The 23,550-nt window shown below is 42.9% G+C and overlaps 1 protein-coding gene across 1 annotated transcript in view; it reads left to right on the top strand.

The window, feature by feature from the left end:
* The window catches only part of b4galnt4a (beta-1,4-N-acetyl-galactosaminyl transferase 4a), a 350,679-nt gene that overhangs the window by 162,838 nt on the left and 164,291 nt on the right, over positions 1 to 23,550 (top strand). The window lies entirely within an intron of this gene.

Below are 23,550 nucleotides of genomic sequence, written 5' to 3'. Positions count from 1 at the left end.
ACCCCCCCCCTCCTCTCTCTCACTCTCACCAGAGAGGAATGCTGTAGTGTTAATATAGTATATGACCAAAACGTGATTCTCTCTGGGTCCAGGATAAGCTAAACGAATGCTTGGTCCAAATCAGACACTGCATAATGAGAGTGGGTGAGGAGGATCACTTATCATCAAGGCTCGCAGTAAGAAAGCAATAACCAGCACTCTGAAGTCCTTCTGGTACTTTTAATTCATGCGTGCACGGACAAACACGGACGCGTTTCGGCGTCAAGCCTTCCTCAGTGTGTGGAAGGCTTGACGCCACGATTTGAGTTTAAAATATATATTCAAAGATTGGCTCAAACTGTTTCAAAAATAGCAGATCTACAAGCTCACGTGAGCTTGTCTATCTGCTATTGCATAGCCAAAGTATAGAATATGGTTAAAGTGGTTAAAATGATTGTGACGCTATATTAACTAATTTAGCTGAGGACCCCCTGGAACCCCTCGGGGTCCCCACACCCCACTTTGAGAAACAGTGCTCCAGAGAGGAATGCTGTTAATATAGTATGACCGAACGTGATTCTCTCTGGGTCCAGGATAAGCTAAATGAATGCTTGGTCCAAATCAGACTGCAAATCAGACTGCATAATGAGAGTGGGTGAGGAGGATCACTTATCATCACCTCTAAGTGCTCGTCCTAACGCTTGCCAACCTGTTACGCTAGCCAGCGATGAATGACCCTGGATGACGTGCACACTTAGTTATCTCATTCTTCTTTCTACCCTATTTTCCTGACATCCTTTTCAAGACTGATAACGAAGACTGATAAAGGAAATATTCTAGAAGAGTGATTCTCAAACTTTTTTAATTTAACTGAAAACCCATGACTCGGAGAGTTTGCAAATGGAACCGAATGGACCACTCAGAGTTACTAGACCTGCAAGGGTCCCTCAAGGAACTCTTTGACTTTGAGAACCACTGGTGCACTCTACACCACACACACACACACACACACACACACACACACACCCACACACCCACACACCCACACACACCCACACACACCCACACACCCACACACAGACAGACAGACAGACAGACAGACAGACAGACAGACAGACACGGCTGAATGCAATATCTCCTCCTGGCCAAAGATAAAGGAGTCATTCCACGAAACCGGTACGATTTGCACTTTTTTTTTTTTTTTAAATGACCCAAATGTTTCACTTTTCTGAATACCCCACAACATTACGGACATATTTAACTTGCAGAAAAAACTATTTTCCCATCTCAGGCATTAAATCCATATTATTATTGGTCATTATTATATGATACGGCACTATATTTTCTCAACCCCGTTATGGACACTCTGGAAGCCGTTTGAATATGATTATGAACTGTATTTGTAATTAAACAAACATTTTCCTATTCATAAAATGTCCCTCACACTAATTCAATAATTGGAAATATAAAAAGTACATCAATTCTCCCACTTTTGTTATACTAAAGGCTTAAATGTGCCATTTTTTTTAATTCTTTGATGCTTTTTTATCATAAATCTACTTTAGCATCTGACTTTTAACTAAACAAGGTATTGTTATGATTGCTCTGAACATTTCTGACAGAGTTCAACAAACATTACATACATTTTCATAAAATATTAAAGAAATAATCACAGAAAATATAGGCGTGACAGGGTTGAGACTAGGATAACAGGGTTGAAGGTGGTAAACGGGGTTGAAGAGACAAATACAGCTTAACATAAATAGTTGTTTTTAATCTAAAATTCAATGTAATATTTTCTATAAACATTGTATTTCATTATGCAACCATTTAAGAAGAACAATAGACATCCATTTTAATTTAACTGAATTTTATTAACACTCTTAATCCAGGGTCTTAATGATATGTAATATACTGTAGCAGTTCTACTAGCAGTTTGCTAATGATCTAAAGATCCACTTAATCCAGACTCTTGTCTGGAGGGTTACTGTCAGGAGGGGCTATGTCCATGGGGATTTTGACAGGAGGGGACATGTCTGGATGGACAGGTTCGGGAGGGGCCAAGTCTGTGTCCGGGCAGTCAAAGTCCGGGGGGACCATGTCTTCAGAGCACTGTGGTGGGCCTTCCGCACTGTCAACAGCAGAATGGACAACATCCTGTTCAGGGGCTGGAGAAAGTCAGACTGTGAGAGAGTCAGACTGGGCAACATCAGACCCTTGGTCAAGTGAGTCGTCATCCTCTTCTGAATGAACTTCATCATCACCTGCCTGCATCAGCCAGTTGACTGTACGGACATCACTGTCTTCCATCACGTCAGGCACTTCAGGGCACAGATCACTTCCATGTGCAGCAGCATCACATTCTGAGTGTGCAGATCCACTGTCCACTTCACCCTCACAGGGCAAGAAGCTAACAGAGAGTAGTAGATTCCTGTGGACGACTCTCTCTCTCTGCCTGTCAGGCAATCCTTGACTCTGTAGACATTGATCTCAGGCTTGACTGACATGACCTCATAAGGAGTCGACTCCCACTTGTCTGTAACTTTGCGTTTCCCTGGCACACCTCTGTTGGCGATCAACACTCTGTCTCCAACGACGAGGGGTGAGCCCTTGACTTTGCGATTGTACAGCTTAGCATGGCGAGTCTGTTCTTTGAGACTGTTCCTCTGCACAACAGCGTCATTGGTGAGAGCATGCTGAAACATGACGTTGACGGGAAGACGAGGGATTCTCTTGAACACAAGGTAGAACGGTGCAAACCCTGTTGTCTCATGCTCCATGCAGTTATAGCAGAAGGTGAGCAACTGCAGCATTTGCAGCCACTTTGCTTTGGATAGAGGGGGAAGGGACCTGATCATATCTCCCAGCGTTCTGTTAAATCGCTCTGTGACACCATTTCCCATGGGGTGATACGGAGTTGTATGGGATTTCTGCACCCCGGCCATCTCTAGAAGCTCCTTAATCAGCTTGCTCATAAAGTTGGCTCCCTGATTCGAATGCAGACGACGGGGAAAACCATAAATGAGAAAGAAGTCATTCCAGAGACGACGAGCGACTTGCTTGGCAGTCTGATTCTTGCATGGGAAGGCGTGTGCCATCTTGGAGAAATGATCAGTCACGCCTAGAACATCCACAGACTTGCTTCCTTGCTCAGCAGTCCAAAAGTCTATGCAGACTAATTCCATAGGCTCAGAGGTGACTATGTTCTTGAGTGGTGCACGGCTGTGTGGCTCAGGTGTCTTCCCTACTATGCAGCGCTGACAGGACTTAACATAGTACACAACATCACGTTCCATGCCACTCCAGAAGAACCGTTGCCTCACCAGAGACAAGGTACGGTGCTGGCCTTGGTGACCCGCTGTGTCATGGAGACCGTGGAGTTGGGCACTATGAAGTGGAAGATCTTCTTGTTCATCTTTCTTTGTCTTGTACAGTATGCCATTCTGTATGGTGAGTCTACTCCAATGCTTCAGCAGCTTGATCACGCTACGTGACTCAACAGCTCTCTCAAGCTTGGTAGGTCTCTTGTGCCTCTGTACAAAGTACATGGCCCTGCTTATTGTGTTGTCATTCTCTTGTTGACTGACAAGCTGGCTCTGCGGGAGTGCAGTGGACTGGTCTTCCTACTGCAGAAGATTGAAGTCAGCATCTGTTCCCATCACGTGACTCAGACCCCCAGTGGACTGAGCATTGAGGATGGCTCTGATGCGACTGAGCATCTTGTGTCTGGTGGAACTGCCTCTTGCACTGGCATGTTCGATGTCTCACCGCCTTCATCCACAACAGCCTGACAGTTGTTGGACACTCTGAACACCTCTTGCACGGTTCTGTCGTTCACGCCGTTGACCTGGTCCAACAGCGAGGTATAAGGCTCGGTCACAAGGCGATGACTGACACACGACTGGACAAACGGCTCACGGCTCAAGGCGTCGGCTACGATGTTCTTTGGGCCGGGGATGTACTTCAAGTCAAAGTCGTATGCAGTGAGCTTCGCCACCCACCGCTGTTCACACACATCAAGTCTGGGTTTGGTCAGAATGTATGTCAAGGGGTTATTGTCAGTCCATGTGGTGAAGTGTCTGCCTTTCAACCAATGGCTGAACTTGTCACATACTGCCCATTTTAAGGCCAGAAATTCAAGCCGGTGTGCGGGGTAGTTCAGTTGGGAATGAGAGAGGGTTCTACTCGCAAAGGCGACTGGTCTGGCTAGTTTTTCACCACCTTTTTCATCTCCAGGATAAACGCTGGTGCCGCTGTCATTGATTGCTTTTTTTCCCTTAGCCTCCCATCTTTGTCGTTCTCTCTGCAGGTATTGCTCTCTCCTTGCAGGATCAGCATTTAGGCGGGCACGGTACTGCCTCTGCCTTTCTGCCGCTGTTGTTGGTGCCATCTTGGACTCATAGATGTCTGTAGATAATTACATTGATATAATTAAATCAAATATACTTCCAGAGCTATTCTATAGGCAGAAACTTTTAGAAGAATAGAAAACTTTTCCAATGATGTGATTCTGATAAGCTATTACTGTATGACAGTAAAAAAAAAAAACAGCAAACCCAGCTTTAGCATAGACATTATGAAGTATATAATATGCATGTAGAATAAGAATGTCAATGTAATATAATAATTCATTTAAATAATATTCAACTTCACAGCTAAAGTGTTAAAAACACAACCCCGTCACAATCTCTCAACCCTGTTACGATGAAATTAATAACGGGGTTGAGTGTAACGGGGTTGTGATTTTTTACTCAAGATGGCCACTACTCTACCTGTGTTGATTAAGAGGAGACCACATGGCATGCATGATAGTAAGAAATCCAATATATTGTTGATATAACAAAGATAATTTTCCAAAACAATTGCTTTCTATATGTATTACATGTAACGGAGTTGAGCTGTTAAGCTTTACGACCACACTATGCAAGTTTAAATGACTATAAAACATTGTAAAAGAAGGTGGGAAGTTACCTTTCTCTGCAGCATGTTGTTCAGACGACTTGTAGAATGTCACTTCCTGTTGGTGATGTCACTAAAGGACCAGTTCATTATTTTTATGGAGGGTGGAATGACTTGTGTAACGGGGTTGAGTGCGACTGGGGGACGGATCTATATAATGCAATTTTAATGATTAATCATCTATTTATTAAAAAACAAAACATGACCAGCAATAAAGCACGGATACAATTGTATGTCAATGGCAAAATGTAATATATTTTTTACATTTTTAATAGTCATATCTCAAGTCCACTTTCATCGAAGGCCATGGGGGACATGAAAAAATGGACAAAATAGGTGGTGTCTACTGAAAAAAGCAAGATAATTTATGATATAAAGATAAAATGTATGTAAATTGTTTACACAATATTCAAGGTAACATTTCAATTGATTCTAAAAAGCTTTTAAAATTTGATTTTGGTGACCCGTTGGATACAATACACTCAAAAAGGTCAGAGGGACCGCAAATCGTACCGGTTTCGTGGAATGACTCAAAGACAAAGAGGAACACAGAGAAAGAAAGAAAAAAACAAGAAACCTGTCCAGTGTAAGATAAAGAGAAAAGTAAAACAGGTGTTCATTGCCTTGGCTTCTCTTCAGAGGTTTCATTTGGGAGGCTGGCTGGTCGATGGTGGGGGTGGGGGTGGGGGGTGCCAGGGGACCAACGCCAGCCTCTATCTTTACCTGTGTATAGAAACAGTGCAGTGTGCCAGTACAGTATACAGTACAGTATACAGTACAGTACCTCTCCTACAGTGGTGGAAGAAGTTTTCAAAAGTTTCAAAATAGTCGATCTGCTGCAATACCCCTTGTACCCATTGCCTATATACAGTATAGGCATATATTGAGATCCAGTGGTCGAGAACCGCCGATCCAACACATATCCAACATGTCCTGATGACATCAGGGATCTCATGGGCATAAAAGGGACAAGGACAGACAGATGTCTGTATGGACATAAAAGACACAGACACTGACATTAAAAAGACATAGCAGACATAAGGCAGACAGACAGACAGACAGACAGACAGACAGACAGACAGACATAAAAGGGACCCAGACAGACATAAAAGGCAGACAGACAGACAGACAGACAGACAGACAGATATAAAAGGCACACAGACAGATATAAAAGGCACACAGACAGACACAAAGGGACACAGACAGACAGGTAAAACGGAAACTCTGACAATGGGTACAAGGAGTTTGCATAACTAGGTTGGACCAACTTGCATTGTTCCTGTGTAGGCCGGTGGCACCGGTCTAGTAAACTAAAAAGTAACTTGTAGCTAAAGTTTTAAAATAATTGTAATGGAAAAAGTACAATATTTGTTTCTGAGATGTAGCGGAGTACAATAAAGCACTGAAAAATTGAAATACTTGAGTAAGTACAGTATACTTCCCACGACTGCTCTCCTCCAGTACTTCTTATTGTTTCTCTCCTCTTTTTAAATTCATCTCTCTCTCTCTCTCTCTCTCTCTCTCTCTCTGTCCTCATAGCATAGTTCTGGTCTCAGTTGCGTCGCTAGCACTTCATCACTTTGTATCATTATGTCGTCTCTTCCCTCCTCTTTGCTGTGTGCGCTCCTTTTCTCTCGCTCCGTGTTGTGGAGTGCCATCTGCAAACATCTCTCATCTCCTTTGTCTGCGCGACGCCAGACAGACAGAAAGTAATTAAAAATGCCCCTCGCTGCTTGGTGTTTAATGTCCCTGTCAGCCCCTCTGTAGTCTGGGAACGCCACACGCGCACAACTTGCCAACTCTCTCCAGTCTGCACAACCACTCAACCCAAGGTCACAATTGATGACTTGATGCGCAAGCTAAACTGAGAAGATGATGAATAAGAACAAGAAAAACTCAAAATAAGCTTCAGTTGTCGTTGTGTTTTAGAGGTTTCATGACATGCTGGTTTACAAAACATTAACAGCCTTTATCGTGGTCCTTCAAACGTGTATTACAAGGTTTTAACTGAAAAATCCACTCCAGTGAGCCATGGAAGTTTTATTTCTCTCTGTGTTCTGAGGCCTTTTCAGCTGCAATGAAAAACAATCAAAAAAAGTGCCTGCTAGTGTTAGCCTGGTAAACCCTCCCTCCGGAAATCTCATTTCTATTTGATTCCTGGAGTGAGTCTGGCCTGATCCGCCTTTCTGCAATATTGGCTGTGTATGCCAAACGGCCGAGCCTATCAGCGTCGTCGCTCATTGTTCTGTGATTGACAGCTTACGTTGGCCAATCAGGTGGCGAGTTCGAGTGAGCCCAAAACACGAACGGCAGCCATCTTTTTCTTGTGCGGCCAATTCTCCGCTATTTTTTTACTTCAAAAAGCTCTCTAACTTCTATTTTGAGGCACGGAATTTACTTATAAGATATCGTTTGGATAGAATTTAGTTGTTTAACTTCATATATGTGGTCAATTAATCATGACAAAGCCTATTTAAAAATAAAAATTTAGAGAACCGGTAGGGGCGGGCAGTGACACCATTGTATCCGAAAAAGGCAACCCAATTTGGGTATGGCTGTCTCAAAAGTCTCGTTGCGTCACATTAAGACTGGTGAACTGCTGATTGGCTGAAGGGGAAAAATTATCATTGGCTGAAGGGGTTGTCAGTCAACGGTATTACTCCCGCCCAACTCCAGCACAGCCAATATTGCAGAAAGGCGGATCAGGCCAGACTCACTCCTGAAATCAAATGGAAATGAGATTTCCGGAGGGAGGGTTTACCAGGCTATGCTAGTGTTGCTGTTGAGGGATTTTGCCTGTCTATCATCGCCTCAGAGGAGGAGAGGGGACGAAATTAATGGACGGAATTAATGGACTGTGACGTCAAAGCCCACGGGCCAATCACAGCACTTTTCTGAGCCTAATTATTAAGAAAACCCCAGACCACAGAAAATCCACTGAATGTTCGAAGTTCTGTGTTTTTGGTTGTACAGTAGGCCTAATTGAGGTCAGAAAACCTAAAAAAAAACCTTTAATACAGTGGTGGACAAAGTACTCAGTCAAAGTGTAGATACTCCTGGTCAAATATGACTCAACTACAAATAAAAGTTGCATATTTGCACTTGAGTTAAAGTACTGCAATACTTGCTTTTCAAAAATCAAGTACTCCAGTACTTCGCATTCAAAAGTACAAATAGAGCCTGACATCAGAAGTCTGACATTGACGCTATCCCCCTGGGTCACAGTGTTATTTTTTGTATTGGAATCTTAGATCGCGTCATATAAGAACTGTGTACCAGAAATAAACAAATCACCCCAGAGATTGTATTCATATGGATATGAAGCATCAACTGATGGTGGAAAAGTACACATTTTTCTCCAAACACAGAAGCTATCACGGAGTCACATACCTGACAAAATTGCCAGGGTGGTTTGTTTTGGAACACGGTTCTTATACATCTTATATGTATGACACAATCTAAGATTTGCCTATGGGGATTCCAATGCAAAAAATAACGCTGTGGCCCGTGACCCAGGGGTAGTGGGAGTGACGTCAGGACTTCGGTACTCTATTACAAAGTAGATTTTCTTTTTAATATCAGTGCATTGCTGTGTTAAAACTTTGACATTGAAAATAGCAGATCTACAAGCTCACAGGGTGTCGCATCTCGGTGCGTTGTGAGCTTGTAGAGCTGCTATTTTTGTATATTTGGGGGTTAAGAATAGGGCTTAAGCCCTTAAGAATAGGGCTTAAGAACTTAATTTATAATGTACTTAAGCCTTCCTGGAAATTGTGTGTATTCAAAAGTACAATATTTGTCTTTGAAATGCAGTGAAGTGAAAGTCACAAGTATCAAAAAATTCAAATACTGAGGTAAAGTACAGATACAAAAAAAAAACTGTTCATAAGTAGTAGGCTACAGTACTCAAGTAAATGTACTTTGTTACTGTCCACCAGTGTTATAATATCGTACAGTAAAGTACAGTAAACGGCCTGGGTGTAGGCTGGCTGTTCATTTACAGGCCAGTAAAGCATTGGGGAGCAGACCTTATAAAGTCTATGCTATAAAAGAATGGTAAAAATACTTTGTGGAGCAGCGGGGAGCACCCTGTGCTATATTTCCAACGCTGTATTTCTACTGGCTGAAGGAAGTCAGGTGGGTCAAGGCCCAGGGAGGGGGAGGGGGAGGGGGGAGGGGGGGGGGCAGCAGGTGCTGTAGATAGAAGTAGATGTTTTTTTTACTTAAAGGAGAACTTCACCCATTTTCAACCTATCTTTATTTATAATTGGTCCTCACTAATGCTCATTACAATATGGTACCATTGTGTCTACTCATTTTGTGTCTCAGAGGACGGCTGTGGACAGTGACATCATTGATTGGGAATCGAAGCTAATGGCTTTCTATTCCTGTACAGTTAGCATGCTATAATGGAAGCCATTGTTCTCGCGTTTTGACGTTTGACATTTGAAATCTTGTTGGAAAAAAGAAAAAACCTGCCTAATGACTGGTAGGCAGGTAGAAGATAATGGTACCATTTTATCATGAGCATTAGTGAGGACCGATTATATGAAGATAGGTTGAAAATGGGTGAAGTCGTCCGAGTAGCAGTAGTAAGAGTAGCAGTCCCACAATATGAAAAAATAACAGTTTCAAGTAGGTTTGTATTCAAATTTGGACTTGAGTAAAAGTAACCTACAAAAGTATTCACATCAAAATATACTGTAAAAGTACAAAGTAAAAGTAGTAAGTTTTGGAAATAGCAGACCTACAGTACAAGACAATTTACAAGCTTAGGACAGGGCTTAAGTGGTTAATGTAGGCTTTGTAATAATAATCTAAATCTGAAAAGTAACTAAAGCTGTCAAATAATTGTAGTGGAGTACAAAAGTACAGTATTGGCCTCTGAGGTATAGTGGAGTAGAAGTATTAAGTATCACAAAATGTAAATACTCGACTAAGTGAATTAAATATACCTAAAAGTTGTACTTAAAGGACGACTTCACCCATTTTCAACCTATTTTCATATAATTGGTCCTCACTAATGCTCATAATAAAATGGTACCATTTTGTCTACTTAGTCTGTGTCTCATAGGAGGACTGTGGACACTTTAGAAACCCGCCTACCAGTGTCATCATGTTTTCAAATGTTTTATTTTTATTTGTATTAATGCGAGAACATGGCTTCCATTATAACAGGCTAACTTTCCAGGAATAGAAAGCCTGCAGTTTGTATTCGCTTGGATTCCCCAGCGACGATGTGACTGGTTGGCAGGTTAATAGTGAGGAGTGAGGACCAATTACATGAAGAAGTCGTCCTTTAACTATACAGTACTTGAGTAAATGTACTTAGTTACTTCCCGCCCCTGGCCAGCAGGTGCGGAGGAATAGACGTTTCTTTCAGCTCTATGTCAGCTCCATCCGTCATGTTGCACGTGGAGCGTGCGCTGTGACGGGGGCAACCATGCTTCCCCACGCCTCTCCTCAGCCGTTTGGAAACACAGCGCATGCATAATGACTTCTTAAGTGTTTTGCTGATGGAAATAGCCCACTTTTATGCATGCGTGCGCCTATTTTGACAGCTGGATTTCTTTTGCCTCCTCGCGTTAACGTTTAGCTTTTTAACCCGTATGACATCATCGGCCCCGAGTTCTCCCTGTGAATGCAGATTCATAAAATAAGTACTTTTTCACTTAAAAGTAAAAGCAGCAATACCACAGTATAGAAATACTCTGTTACAAGTAAAAGTCCTACATAAGAAAATGTACATTGTTGCTGTCGGGCAGAAACCTCTTATCTCCATATTCTAACTTTTTGTGTTTTTTCGTAAATGAATGCCCTACTTGACCACACTACAGCGTCACACAAAAATATCAAAAAAGTAGCAGATCCGCAGGCGCGAAGTGACGTGTTTTGAGCTTGTAGATCTGCTACTGTTGCGTTTTTTTTTTTTGAATCCTGAAAAGTAATTGTTTTGGACATGTATGAGGTTTCCACCTGACAGAGACGGTTTACTTACAGTAGCAAAGTAAAAATCGAAAATAGCTTATGTACAAGCTTGCAATGTTGTCGCAATGCAACACGTTGTGAGATTTTAGATCTGCTATTTTCGAGACTAAAATAGGGCTTAATTTGTTCATCTACTGTATGTTTTTCTCGTTTTATAATAAGAATCTAAATCTACAAAGTAACTATAACTAAAGTTTTCAAATAATTGTACTAGAGCAAAAAGTAACAATATTTGCCTTTGAGGCGTAGTGGAGTAAAAATGTCAAGTATTCAAAAAAATTTAATACTCGTAATATTATAAAAAAAGATACTAGTAAAAGTATCCCAAATTGTACTTGATTTGGATTTGAGCCCAGTTTCCTGCGTTCGCAGGTGTCCTGGCGCATTAAGTCCAGATGGATGACGGAGAGAAGAGAGCAATACATCTTCATCATCTCTCTCTTTCTCTCTCTGTCTGTCTCGCCCATCGATATACCGAAAAGACACAACGCGTGACCCCAGCTCTCCTCTCTATCACCTTCACCATCCAACGCATCTACTGTATCTTTAGACCAGTGGTTCTCAAAGTGGGGTCCGGGGACCCCCAGGGGTCCTTGGGTTCACTTTAATATAACGAAGTAAGAAAAAAAACACATACAAAGTTTAAATATGGAGATGCAAGGTTTCTTCCCCGACAACAACGACACGTATCTGTTTCACGGATGACTGAGTGGTAAATGTATCTCTTCTCTGTCGGGTGGAAAATGTCCAAAACTGTTACTTTTCAGGATTCAAATTCAAAAGTAGCAAAAGTAGCAGATCTACAAGCTCAGTCAAAATATACTGTATGGGCTTGTGCTACTTTTGATGCTTTTGTGTGACGCTGTAAAGTAGGGCATGAAGTTACGAAAAAAAGTTATATATGGAGATAAGAGGTTTCTGGCCGACAGGAACGATCTACTCCACACACACAGTTCAATAATACATCCCACTCAAAAACTGTAATAGACAGTGTTGTGGTGTGCTCACACAAAACCCACACTTTGATGGAATGTTACTGTTATACACAATACACTGAGCCAAGACACAAAAGGTTGGCTTTTCTTTTTATTGGTTTTTCGTACCAATAAAGGTTCTGTGTGACAGAAAGTAGTACGACTTACAGAATACGAAGATATTTTGGCCTTGATGTGTTTCTTTCCACAAAAGTACGATATTTGTATTTGAAATGTAGAGTAGTGAAAGTGATGAGATTGCAAAACTAAAACTAAAAGAACACTTGGTTACTGTCCATCACTGATCGTGACTCGGACAAATTGTTTGTTCAGCTACAGTGGAGCATCTAGTGTGCATTTAAAAAAGGGGAGCACACTGAAGGCTCTGAATACTCAAACGAGGGACCATGGTGGTCCGTGCATTCTTTTGGTATAGAGCACCGAAGTCTGACGTAATTTACACATCCTACCTGGGTCGCGTTTTTTCCCCCCCGTTCTGAATTCCCATAGACGTGTTTAATATTGCGTCAAATAAGAACTGTGTTCCAAAAATAAACAAATGACCCCGACAATTTTACTCATATGGATATGAAGCATCAACTGACGGACGGTGAGAAAACGCTAATGTTACTTCCGCTGAATTAGTTATTCGCCAATAACAGACTGTATCAAATATGAGTGACTGACTATCATAAACGATACAGAGCCTCCTCCCTGACAATTTCGCAGAGACAGTTTGTTTATTTTTGCACCACAATTCTTATATGAGACGATTCTATGATGACCCAATGTTATTCTCCATAGAGAAATTACTTTACGAACCAGGGGATGAACGAGTGACGTCAGGACTTCTGTACTCTATAAAGGCCGTAACATAAACAAGAAGGAGAACAGAATTTAAAACTGAATTTTATTATACCAAAAACTGAAAATAGTTACAAAAAGGATTTATACAAACAAAGACCTTGATAACAAACCTAATCTAAACACAAAACCACAGAACTAAACTATCAAAAGAATAAAGCCATAAAGCCATTGGTGTGATGGAAGGACGGAGGAATTGAGTCTCTGCTGCCGAAGCTGTCAGTCCTTTCCAAAAGTCAGTTAATGAGTGAGCTTTATAGTGAGTGTTCTCCCAGTCTATGGTGAAATACTCTCCCAGCCTATGCAAGCAGGGTTTATCAGAGCTGTTCATTCCATGGAGGGAACCAATTATCCATGGGCAGCTGGCAGACTCCAGTGATCAACAGACTTGACAATCAAATGCCACAGGCAGCTGACAGTCACTTGGCACTCAACACCTCCAGTTCTCCACCTCTCCACCAGAAACATAGGAGTAACACAGCAACACAATACAAATACAGAATACTAAATAATATCATTAACCTAGATTCATTATAATACAGAATAAAAAACGGCTGGCCGTAACATTAGGGTTTAAGGTAGCTCCATAAAGAACCTCTCACTCCGCTATACAGCTCCGAGATGAGGTTCTATGTCGTTCTCTTCCAGGATCGGGCGAACGTCCGCCAAGGCTCCGCTGTTTACCCTTTTGTATACATCGTATCCCAAAACTAATGGTAGATTCCAAACCACACGGATGTTTAAGGTTTGGTTCGGAGCATAATATTTTAGGTCCGGAGAGAAACTACCCACTTTTCTTATTTAGTCAGCCTGTGGCCATGTTTCCCATTGTAGCCAAACCGGGAGCAGTACTGACAGCGGACGTAGGGGGGTTTTCCGGGTTGATTGGTTTGGTTTAGTGGGTTTAGGTTAGTTAGTCTGTCCGAAACGTTGGTCATTTTTCTGTCTCTCTGTCCACAATAAAACTTGCATCGGCAGCTACGAGTGTGTGGCTATACTCTTTTATTAGTTGGTGTTTAATCCGTTGGCTGGCACCTCACAAGGACCGGTGTGCTGTGCTAGTGTACCTTTGGTAACCGTGTTTACATTAGGTTAGTCCATGCATCTGTTAGGGTTAAGGTTGCTTTAGGGCTCAACAAATATAGTAGCTAGCTACTTAATGTAACCACTACACACTCCCTTTCACGCATTGTTGCATTCTAAAATGCAGCACCTGAAATTCTTACCACGACGCAGGTGCGTTTGCAGAGAGGGTTTCGGTTGCAGACAAAAACAGGATGAATCTGTGTCCTTCGATTTGTGCTCTGTTTCACAATATAGCGGGCTATAGTAAAAAAAAAAACATTTTAAACTGTGTGGGTTTATTACCTCCACAGGGACATGAGAATGCACTTTCAGGGCCGTTAGTTTGCTGTACGCAAGTCGGGCGCTGTCATTTGCGTTTGTTTACTTGCCTGTAAGTATGTTTCGGGCTTTAGGGTTAGGGTCAGATCGGTTAAGGGGATACAGAAAGAATGTAAGCCAGTGCAATGTCCCTAAAAGTTAGCAAAACCAGCGAGTGAGCATTTGGGTAATTAACTGTGTGTGTGTGTGTGCGTGCGTGTGCGTGTGCGTGTGCGCACAGAAACTTCAAAGCAGGGGAAATGTGCTTGTTCATCTCTTCAGTGCTAATGGTAGACGGGGAACTTGCGCTCGGACAGCAGATGAAGGAAAGTGAAACTCCTTCGTCAGACATTCGTGGCGTGTTTGTTTTAAGGTACACATGGGGAGTAAAAACCCTCTGATGAATTGGCGTTATTTAAATATAAGCAAATTGGGCCTACACAAGCACACTCATAATGCAAATGTGAGCACATAAATACAAGGACGATGCCATTCATACACAATTTTGCTCAAAATTGCCCCCGCTCACTCATACAGGTACAAGCAGCGAAATGTTGTTGCATGCTCTAACCAAAGTTAATATAGTTTTTTTCATTCGTTTTATGGTTTCAATTTCAGTTAATTTTTATTTGTTTTTAAAGCGTGTTTTCTAGTTTAATTATTATTATATATTTTTTAAAACCATAGTTTTAGTTTAGTTTTTATTAGTTTTAGTATTTTTTTATTGTAATATTCAAAAAGCTCCAAAGAATTGCTATTAATTCAGTAGCTGGACAGTTTTGTTTTGGTTTCAGTAGTTTTTTGTGTCCTTGTTCAGGTATCTGGCAGCCTCAGGGAAAATGAAAACCTCTTGCTGAGTCTTGGGAGCGCAGGGCTTTGAAACACCTCAGGCGGCTTGCTTGCCTGCAGGTGTTGTCTATCCTTTCTTTGCCACAGTCTGTGAGTCAGGTCCTCTGTGTGATGTGCACACCAAGGTACTTGGAAGATGCTTATCCTCTCCACTGGTCTCCTGTTGATCAAGAGGGGCGATAGGACTTGGACACGTGAAGCATGTGGGGACGGCGGACTGGCCCAGGGAGGGGGTTGAATACGTTGGTGAACACTGGCTCTAGATCAGCGCAGCATGTCTTGGTGACCTGCCTGGAGATCTGGCCGTCTGAGAGAAGGATGAGTGCCAGCTTGTAGATCTGCTATTTTTGGATTCATTATTTGATTAATTATCAAGAAATGGAAATACTCAAGAAGTGCATTGAAATTACGCTTGGGTACAGTACTTGAGTAAATGTACTTAGTTACTTTCCACCACTGTCTGGTCCAGTGGAGAGAGTGCTGTGACACTTGTCTTGTGGGTGCTGTTCCACTTTTTGGCCTCCCCTTTTGAAGTCCTGTCACTTTTGACTTTAGAAAAGCATTGTTCTGAACCTGCGCTATAGCACAGCACTTTCCATGTCAAGGACCCCCAAAATTAATATGTATTTGGCTGCGGACCCCCATCTGAAAATATTTTGCACTACTTAGACCCCCATACAAGATTTGTGTTGTTAAAATGTTTCAAAAGTGTTCCACATTTGTAAGATATGTTCGAAAATAGCCGATCTACAAGCTTGTAGATTGGCAATCAAATAGCTGCTGTATGGTTTAAACTGATCATTTTCCTGGGGACCCCCTGGAACTCCCTCCAGGACCCAACCGTGAGAACCACTACTATAGCGTCAATATTTTTACTGCACCAGCCAATTTCTCCAAATCTTTTTCTGCATGTTTGATATGCCGCTGCTATGGCTGCCAAATACTATTTTTTGTAATCATTTGCTACCTCCTCAACTCATGTTTTCATTTCACCAGTGGTGGATTTTTTTTAAAAGTAGCAATACCTCAAAATCTGCTTTGGGATGTAAGGTGTTATGAGCTTTTAGAAAGGCTCGAATAGCCAAAGTGTAAAATAGGGCTTAATTGGTTAATGTATGTTTAAAAAATATATATATATATCTGCAAAGTGCTAAAGCTGTCAAATAATTGTAGTGGAGTAAAAAGTACAATATTTGCCTCTGAAGATTTAGTGAAGCACAAGTATAAAAATGGAAATTCACATTCACTTAATTTACAATTTTTTTCTCTTAACGGTTTTCTCACCCATTGTCTCCGACATTTTAACAAATATCACTACATTATTAACATAAACTTTATGGGGTACAACAGGTTAATTTGGAGAGGTTTTTCTAACCATTAAGCGCATTGACCCTGTTTTGCAAGACTTGACAGCACACAGCATGCATCGCTCAGGAACTATATCTCATCCTCCATTGAAATGTCCATATTAAATGTTGTCGTTTAATGTTATTTACGCTATGAAGGATCACCCCACAACTCATTATGTCATATTTAGAATATCTCATTGAATGGGGGGGTCCATTTCGTCTTGGCGCGGCCGGGGGCCCCCGATGTCTTGTGTTAGCGCCGTTTTAGCTGGTAATTACAGCTGATGTTAAGAGGCTCACGTCAGAGGGGCTTCATGCATTAAACATCTCATCAACGCTAAACAGGGAGTATCAATCACCACCCCGACAAGGCTGCTTATTTATCATGTGTTTGTATTGCCGTTTAACTTGTTGACTCTCAATCACGGCGCCATGATAAATGGCGCGCGTTTACAGACCGCGTTGGATGTCGTCTCTGTCGGGTGGAAACCTCATTATGTCCAAAACTGTTACTTTTAAGGATTCAAATTCAAAAGTAGCAAAAGTAGTAGATCTACCGTGTTTCGAGCTTGCAGATCTGCTACTTTTGATGCTTTTGTGTGACCCTGTGGTATGATCAAGTAGGGCATTCATTTACGAAAAAAGTAAAAAACACAAAAAGTTATAATATGGAGATAAGAGGTTTCTGCCCGACGGTGAGAGAGAGAGAGAGCTAGAGAGAGAGAGAGAAAGAGTGAGAGTGAGTAATTACGCTTTGTCGCTTAAGGGTCTCATTTATGTGTGTACACGCGTGAAAGAGTCGTTTATCGCCGCGTTCTAAAAGGATTGATTGATTATCTGTCTGGTCTGTGAGCTTTTATCATCCATCCATCGCTCACCCCCAGGTCCCCCTCAACCCCTCATCCATCCGTCCACCTTCCCTTCCCATCCCATCCATGTGTCTGCCTATATATCTATCCATCCGTCTTTTGGAGATGCGGCGCTCGGTGGCAGAGGGCCTGACCCCACTGTGTGTCGAGGTGTTTGTGGGTAAATCCCGTCCTCTAGACTCCCCACGTTCTCACCCCCTGGCGCGCTTTCAAAAGGAACGACCTTGCTGCTCCCGCAGCCCAGGGAAACAGCTGGAGCCAGCGCTCCGGAATACCAATGAGCTTAATTAATCTCCCTTGTTAAGCACAAACAAGCACCAGTCTGAGTCTGAGGGATGGGGAGAGAGAGAGAGAGAGAGAGAGAGAGAGAGAGAGAGAGAGAGGGGGGGGGGGGGGGGGAGAGGGAGAGGGAGAGAGACGTAATGGAAAAGAGAAAGCAGAAGAAGAGGTAGATGGAGAGGTTGCCTAATAGACAGAGAGAGAGAGAGAGAGAGTAGGAAAGAGTGAGAGAAAGAAGGGACAGAAAGAGATTGAAGGAACAATGGGGTGAGGGTGGGGGGGTATACAAGCAGAGAGCTAAGGGCTCATTTTCTCAACCCCAACACACACACACACACACACACACACACACACACACACACACACACACACACACACGCACACACAGAGAGAACCGACAGCTCCCATAAGTCCACAAATCATATTTTCATTTCCTGCGAACGTGCGATGTGAAAGTTAATAACCAGAGCAGAATAATTGCATTATTCTCCTTCTTTCTTTCTGTCCCTGTTAAGCGCCATGGAGCTCGACAGTATGTTAATTATTCATGCCATAATCAAGAAAGCAGATGGTCAACATTTCTCTTCCTACTCCTAGGGGCTTCCAGCTCCTAGCAGTGACCGTGAGTCCCTGACATTGATGGACAAGACTGGGAAGGCCAAAAGGCCAAGATACCAGGAGTGTAGTGCAAGACACAAGGAAGCTGAAGGAACTGTCAATTTTAGAATAAATGTTAAGGTGCTTTTACTTGCTTGTAAATCTGTACACGGTCTGGCTCCCTCATATCTATCTGAACTTTTGCACGATTACACTCCAGCCAGAGCACTGAGGTCTGCTGACAAGCTACTACTGACTGTTCCCATAACCAAGCTAAAATGCAGGGAGAGATCGTGCCTTTGCTGCTGCATATATATAAGCTCTGGAATAGCTTGCCCTTCACCATTAGAAGTGCCCAGTCTATTGAGGCTTTTCAATCTTAATAGACTCACTCCTTTTCAATGGCCTTCGATCATACCTGAGGTATCTATTTCATTTTGATTGTGTTTTTTGATGCTATGTGGGTGCACATGCATGATGTTTTTGTTGACGCTTACATTTTACTGTGTACGGCACTTTGGTAAATCACTTTTGGTAAATGTGCTCTATAAATAAAACTTGATTTAAGTCAAGACAGGCATCTTTAGGTGGAGGGACGGCCAAGACACCAGGACACATAGGGCAGTGTTTCTCAACCCGTGGGTTGGGACCGCCAGGGGGGTCCCCACATGATTTTTGGGGGGTCCCCAGATGACAGTGAAGTGTCAATTTAAGGACCTTTTAGACCTTTTAATACCGAGAAAATCGGTGAAACATTGGCCAAATTGTCAAATAATGTAAGAAAGGCAAACTTTTTGAAAATAGCCGATCTACAAGCTCACAACGCCTCGCAAAAGAACGCGATCTGCTATTTCTCTGTGGAACCGAGTCAAACTAAATGTAATGCCTCAACTCCCACAATGCCAAGTGCTTGTCAGGGTGGGGGGTCCCCAGTTCAAATATGATTATTTTTGGGGGTCCTGGCCTGAAAAGGTTGAGAACCACTCTACTATAGGGGGCCATATTTATGACAGTTTGTGCAGCATCCATACTAAATGGATGGCTGCATGCACACTATTCTGCGTTTCTCTTCTGTACAGACTGTATGAAACAGCACGCACACCTGTTTCCCATCATCAATCATGGCGTGGTGGAGAAATCAGTGTAAATGTCATCTTGGAAACTAAAGCATCCACACAGGAGATTAGACGAGAGTTTAATTGTCGGGCTGATTGACAGCTGTCTGAAGTCCTTCGCCCAAAAAAACAATATTGTCTGACAGATGGTCACGCTGGGCACGTCAACTCACCACTCCGGAAAATAAATGCGTTGCTCAAAACAAAAACAAAAAGGAGAAGAATCCATCACCCTCCCTTCATTAAAAAGTGTGTCCAGCCATAAAAAAGCAGGAGAGGAAGCTGGCGGTGAGAGACTAACTGTTTGTTTACGTAAGAGCCGTAAAACTTGAACAGACCTAGTTAATGGAGTTGTTGTTTGTAGCGTACGGCAGAATCTGCGTCGTAGTTTATTGTCGTTTGTTTTGATATTTTGAAGTGAAAGTAACGCGATTGTTTGGTTTCAAGATGAGTGATGGGATTACTTTGTTGAGATCTGGATGAGTAAAAGTGTTGAGTGCTGCTCAAATGCAGTCTATCCTAATCTGCATTTATGAGACTGTGTATAGTGTTAAAAACAGTTTGTAGGACATATTTCGTATAAGGACACAGAAAGTAACATTTATGTATAATAAAAGGTAAAATCTTGCTCAACTCATGAATGATGCAAATATTTCTTAATGAATATGCAGTACATTTATTTTTGTTTGCCGATGAATGGATCTGCTTTTAGGTACTCTTAAGAAAGAACAACATCTCCCCTACCAATAGGGGCCTTCCGAATCCTCCAGTACTTATAAAGCAGATCCAAAACAACAGTTGGGTACTGGGGTGGTGGAGGCTGAGCAGCGATCTTGAGCAGCAACTACAGCGGTGTAGTAAGTGAGGCAGGCAGCAGCGAAAAGCAAGCAGGAATGAGCAGTGTAACGTCCATGTTTAAAGTTGTACAATGCAAATTCACAACTAACGATTTTTAGCAACCTCTGCTGGTCACTACCGTCACTGCATACAATTTCCATAGTCCTCGATTACCCAGAATTCCATTCGTTTTCACCGGAAGCCGGAAGCGTTTCAAAAAGCGATCTTTTAATTGTTTTATACTATCTACGGATCGTTTCTCTTAGCCAGTGGAGCATTAGTTACCATGAGCTGTGCTTTCTTTTTCTGTTCTTTTTCGATCTTCTAATCCTACATTCTCTTAAAATCAGCGTGAGGTTCCTTTTTGTTATTAGCGCGATAGTTCCTGGCCAAACAGGAAACCGTTGCGGTAGTTCCTGGCCAAACAGGAAACCAGTGCATTTCCACCTCCGTTTTCCGGCCAGATGACGTCATTTCCCCGGGAAAGTCCCCCCAGTCCACGTTCAATAGAAAATATATAAATAAAAGGCTTCCGGGGGTGAAATTCATGGAGTGGGTGTTGTGAAACTTTTGCCACTCACAAAAGATATACAATTTAACTTTAGTTTTGTTGAAAACGTTACCTAGTATGCCTTTAAATAGAGATTGAAGTGATTATGTGATTGGTTAAGTTAACAAGTGTGGAGCTGAGACCGACCAATGGTCGGCCGCCAACTGCACATTTTTTATTGATCCATTAGTTCAATGAACTGCCTCACCCGTAGGAGCTTAATTGCACAGGTTCACAGCAGGTTCACCTTCTCTCACCTGCTCCTTCCTATTATCCGTAAAGCCTAGAATGAATACACCCACTCCCTTTTCCCCCAAAGTATAGGTTTTATACTAATGTGAGTTTGAAGCCCTTCAAGCCTTCAAACTCACATTAGTAATCACTCACAGTGCTCCTCTCCTCTCTTTGTTTAGTCTGAGGCCGCAGCTCCTTGAAATCTGAACGCCTTTTTATCCTTCACAAAGTAGGAACTCTGTGAGTGACTCACAAACGTGTGTTTGCATGCGTGTGTGTGTTTGTGCGGAGACTGTGTACGCACGCTTGCACGCATGCACACGCACACACACGCACCAGGCTCATTTCCCAGGTGGCAGACAGACAGTATGGGAGCCACTTGTCAAATTCCTTCACCATTACCTCTTCCCTCCTTCATGTCTCACCGCAGGAAGTAAAAAAAAAAAGAAACCCCGGCAATCAAAAGTTTGGCACCCGACAGCTCCCGTCTCTCCTCTTCTTCTGGTGCTTTCAGTATTTCTTAATTTTCTTTTCTTCTTCCCTTGTTCTTTTTCCTAACGGCGGAGCCCCTGTGTGACAGAAAGCGCTTGTTCTTTTTCCCTGGCCCTGCTGCTCAAAAGACGTTGCCACTATACAGAGGAGAGGCTTTGCCACTCATTTAACAGCACAGTGACTGTCCGTGCTCCTCTGGGAGCCCTGCAGCCTTTTATCCTCTTACAGCTGGCCCACAACTCTGCTCCTCCACCTCACGCTCTGTTCTCCTCACCGCCACGCTGACTGGAGCATTAGCATTGTGACCATGTTGGGAGGAAACCTTGTATGTCCAAAACGGTTACCTTTCCAATGGATCCAGTGTTATTATTTATTTATCATTTAGTCACACACTCTTGTTGATACCCCTAGATACCCCTAGACTACCACTGCGGAGTCTAGGGGTTCGAATCCACCGCAGTGCATCCAGCGCGAAGTGCCGGTTTCACGTAATCAATTCCCAACAGATCCCTAAACCTGTTGTTTTGGGGAGCCTTGGTTTCTGTTCATTCAACCTCCTCTTGTGTGTTGGCTGGTGAGACGCTCCTAGCGAGACATATATACTCCGCAACGGTATTGCGCGCCGAGAACAGCTGACATACAAGCTCACATCGCGTCGCGGATGTGACCGTTTTGAGCTTGGAGGTCTGCTGTTCTCGGCCGTCCTCTGTGCGCAACACCTTCGCACAGCGGAGCATAAATTAGGTTTGAGGGGATACAGCTGCGCGAGCAAGCAGGCTCTGGTGCCGTGATCGTAGGGAGCGCTCCCTCTGCGACTGGAGGTGGGGTTTTTGGGGGACAACTGAAAGTTTGTTGGGATGTACTTTTTTCACACGTGAGGCTGTGACCACTTTTACATTGCATTGCAAGTGGTCGGGTTCTTTTGGCCCTGGCCTGCGTGCGCATACTGGTTCTTGTCTGGAAATGTGTCTATACGAACACAATAGGTCCGTGTTTGGGGTAGGGAAGCCGGGTGGGAAGGGTGATATTTGTCACTGCATGCACTCCTATGGTCTGGGGCGGCACCTATGAGTATAGGGAGTGTTGGGCGGGAGGAGTAGGACTAGGACTAAGGCTCTACGTCCTCCTGGTGGGGGCTCCTCACTGGCAAGGGAGCCAGTAGGATACAACAGCAGTGGTAACATACAGAGCTATTTGTGGGAAGGGATTAATTGGCATAACAAGATTGTGGTAAAAAATATATATAATATTTTTGCTGCTTCTGTTTGACGCTGTAGAATGACAAAGTAGGGCATTCATTAAACGCAAAAACAAAAGTATTTTTATGGAGATAGGAGGTTTCTGACGGCAACGATTAGCATTAACGAGCCGCAGAGAATGAGCCGCTACAGTGTTCTGGCCCGGATCGCCCGGCTAAATCCCAGATCAGGGAACGGGAGAGGGAGAGAGAGAGAGAGAGTACAGAACTGGTCCCCCGGGGCGATGGATGGAGTGTTGGCTGGTCGGGGTGGACGGTTAGAGGATGCTGACCATGGGGGGCTTTGGGGAAGTCAAACACCGGATTAAGGATGAATGGCGGAGAGGGAATTCCGCAGGATCTTAATTGTGGCCCCAGTACATCCCCCGTGATCTTCTTTTCCACTGTGTGTGTGTGTGTGTGTGTGTGTGTGTGTGTGTGTGTGTGTGTGTGTGTGTGTGTGTGTGTGTGTGTGTGTGTGTGTGTGTGTGTGTGTGTGTGTGTGTGTGTGTGTGTGTGTGTGTGTGTGTGTTACTATAGTATATGATATATATATATTTTTTTATAGACGTTTACAATTAGAAAAAGATAGAGGTTAGGTTTAGGAGTTAGAATTAGAGTTATACCTGATTTATACTTAGTTGTGTGCTGGTATCGTGCAACGAAAAACTACATTGATGCCACAGGGGAAATTCAGTCGTCAAAGACAGCACAGCAGTTTAGATACAGTTGCAGGGCAAGAAAAGTACTGTAGTTACAGCAGGGTAAAATACATCACACTCAAAGAAACACCATTAATAATAATGAACACAATATACAGCACTATACACCCTCAACAAAATAAATAATAAGAGAACACACAGTAAGCATGACAGATATAGTGTCCTTACTGTAATGAACTGATTACTTCTGAGCAATTAGCCTATTGATGTGTGTGTGTGTGTGTGTGTGTGTGTGTGTGTGTGTGTGTGCGTGCGTGCGTGCGCCTTGTGAAT

This window comes from Gymnoscopelus braueri, assembly GCF_963280865.1.
Source record: "Gymnoscopelus braueri genome assembly, chromosome: 9".
NCBI lineage: Eukaryota > Metazoa > Chordata > Actinopteri > Myctophiformes > Myctophidae > Gymnoscopelus > Gymnoscopelus braueri.
The sequence above is the reverse complement of the archived record's forward strand: the minus strand, read 5'-3'. Positions and strand labels throughout refer to the sequence as shown.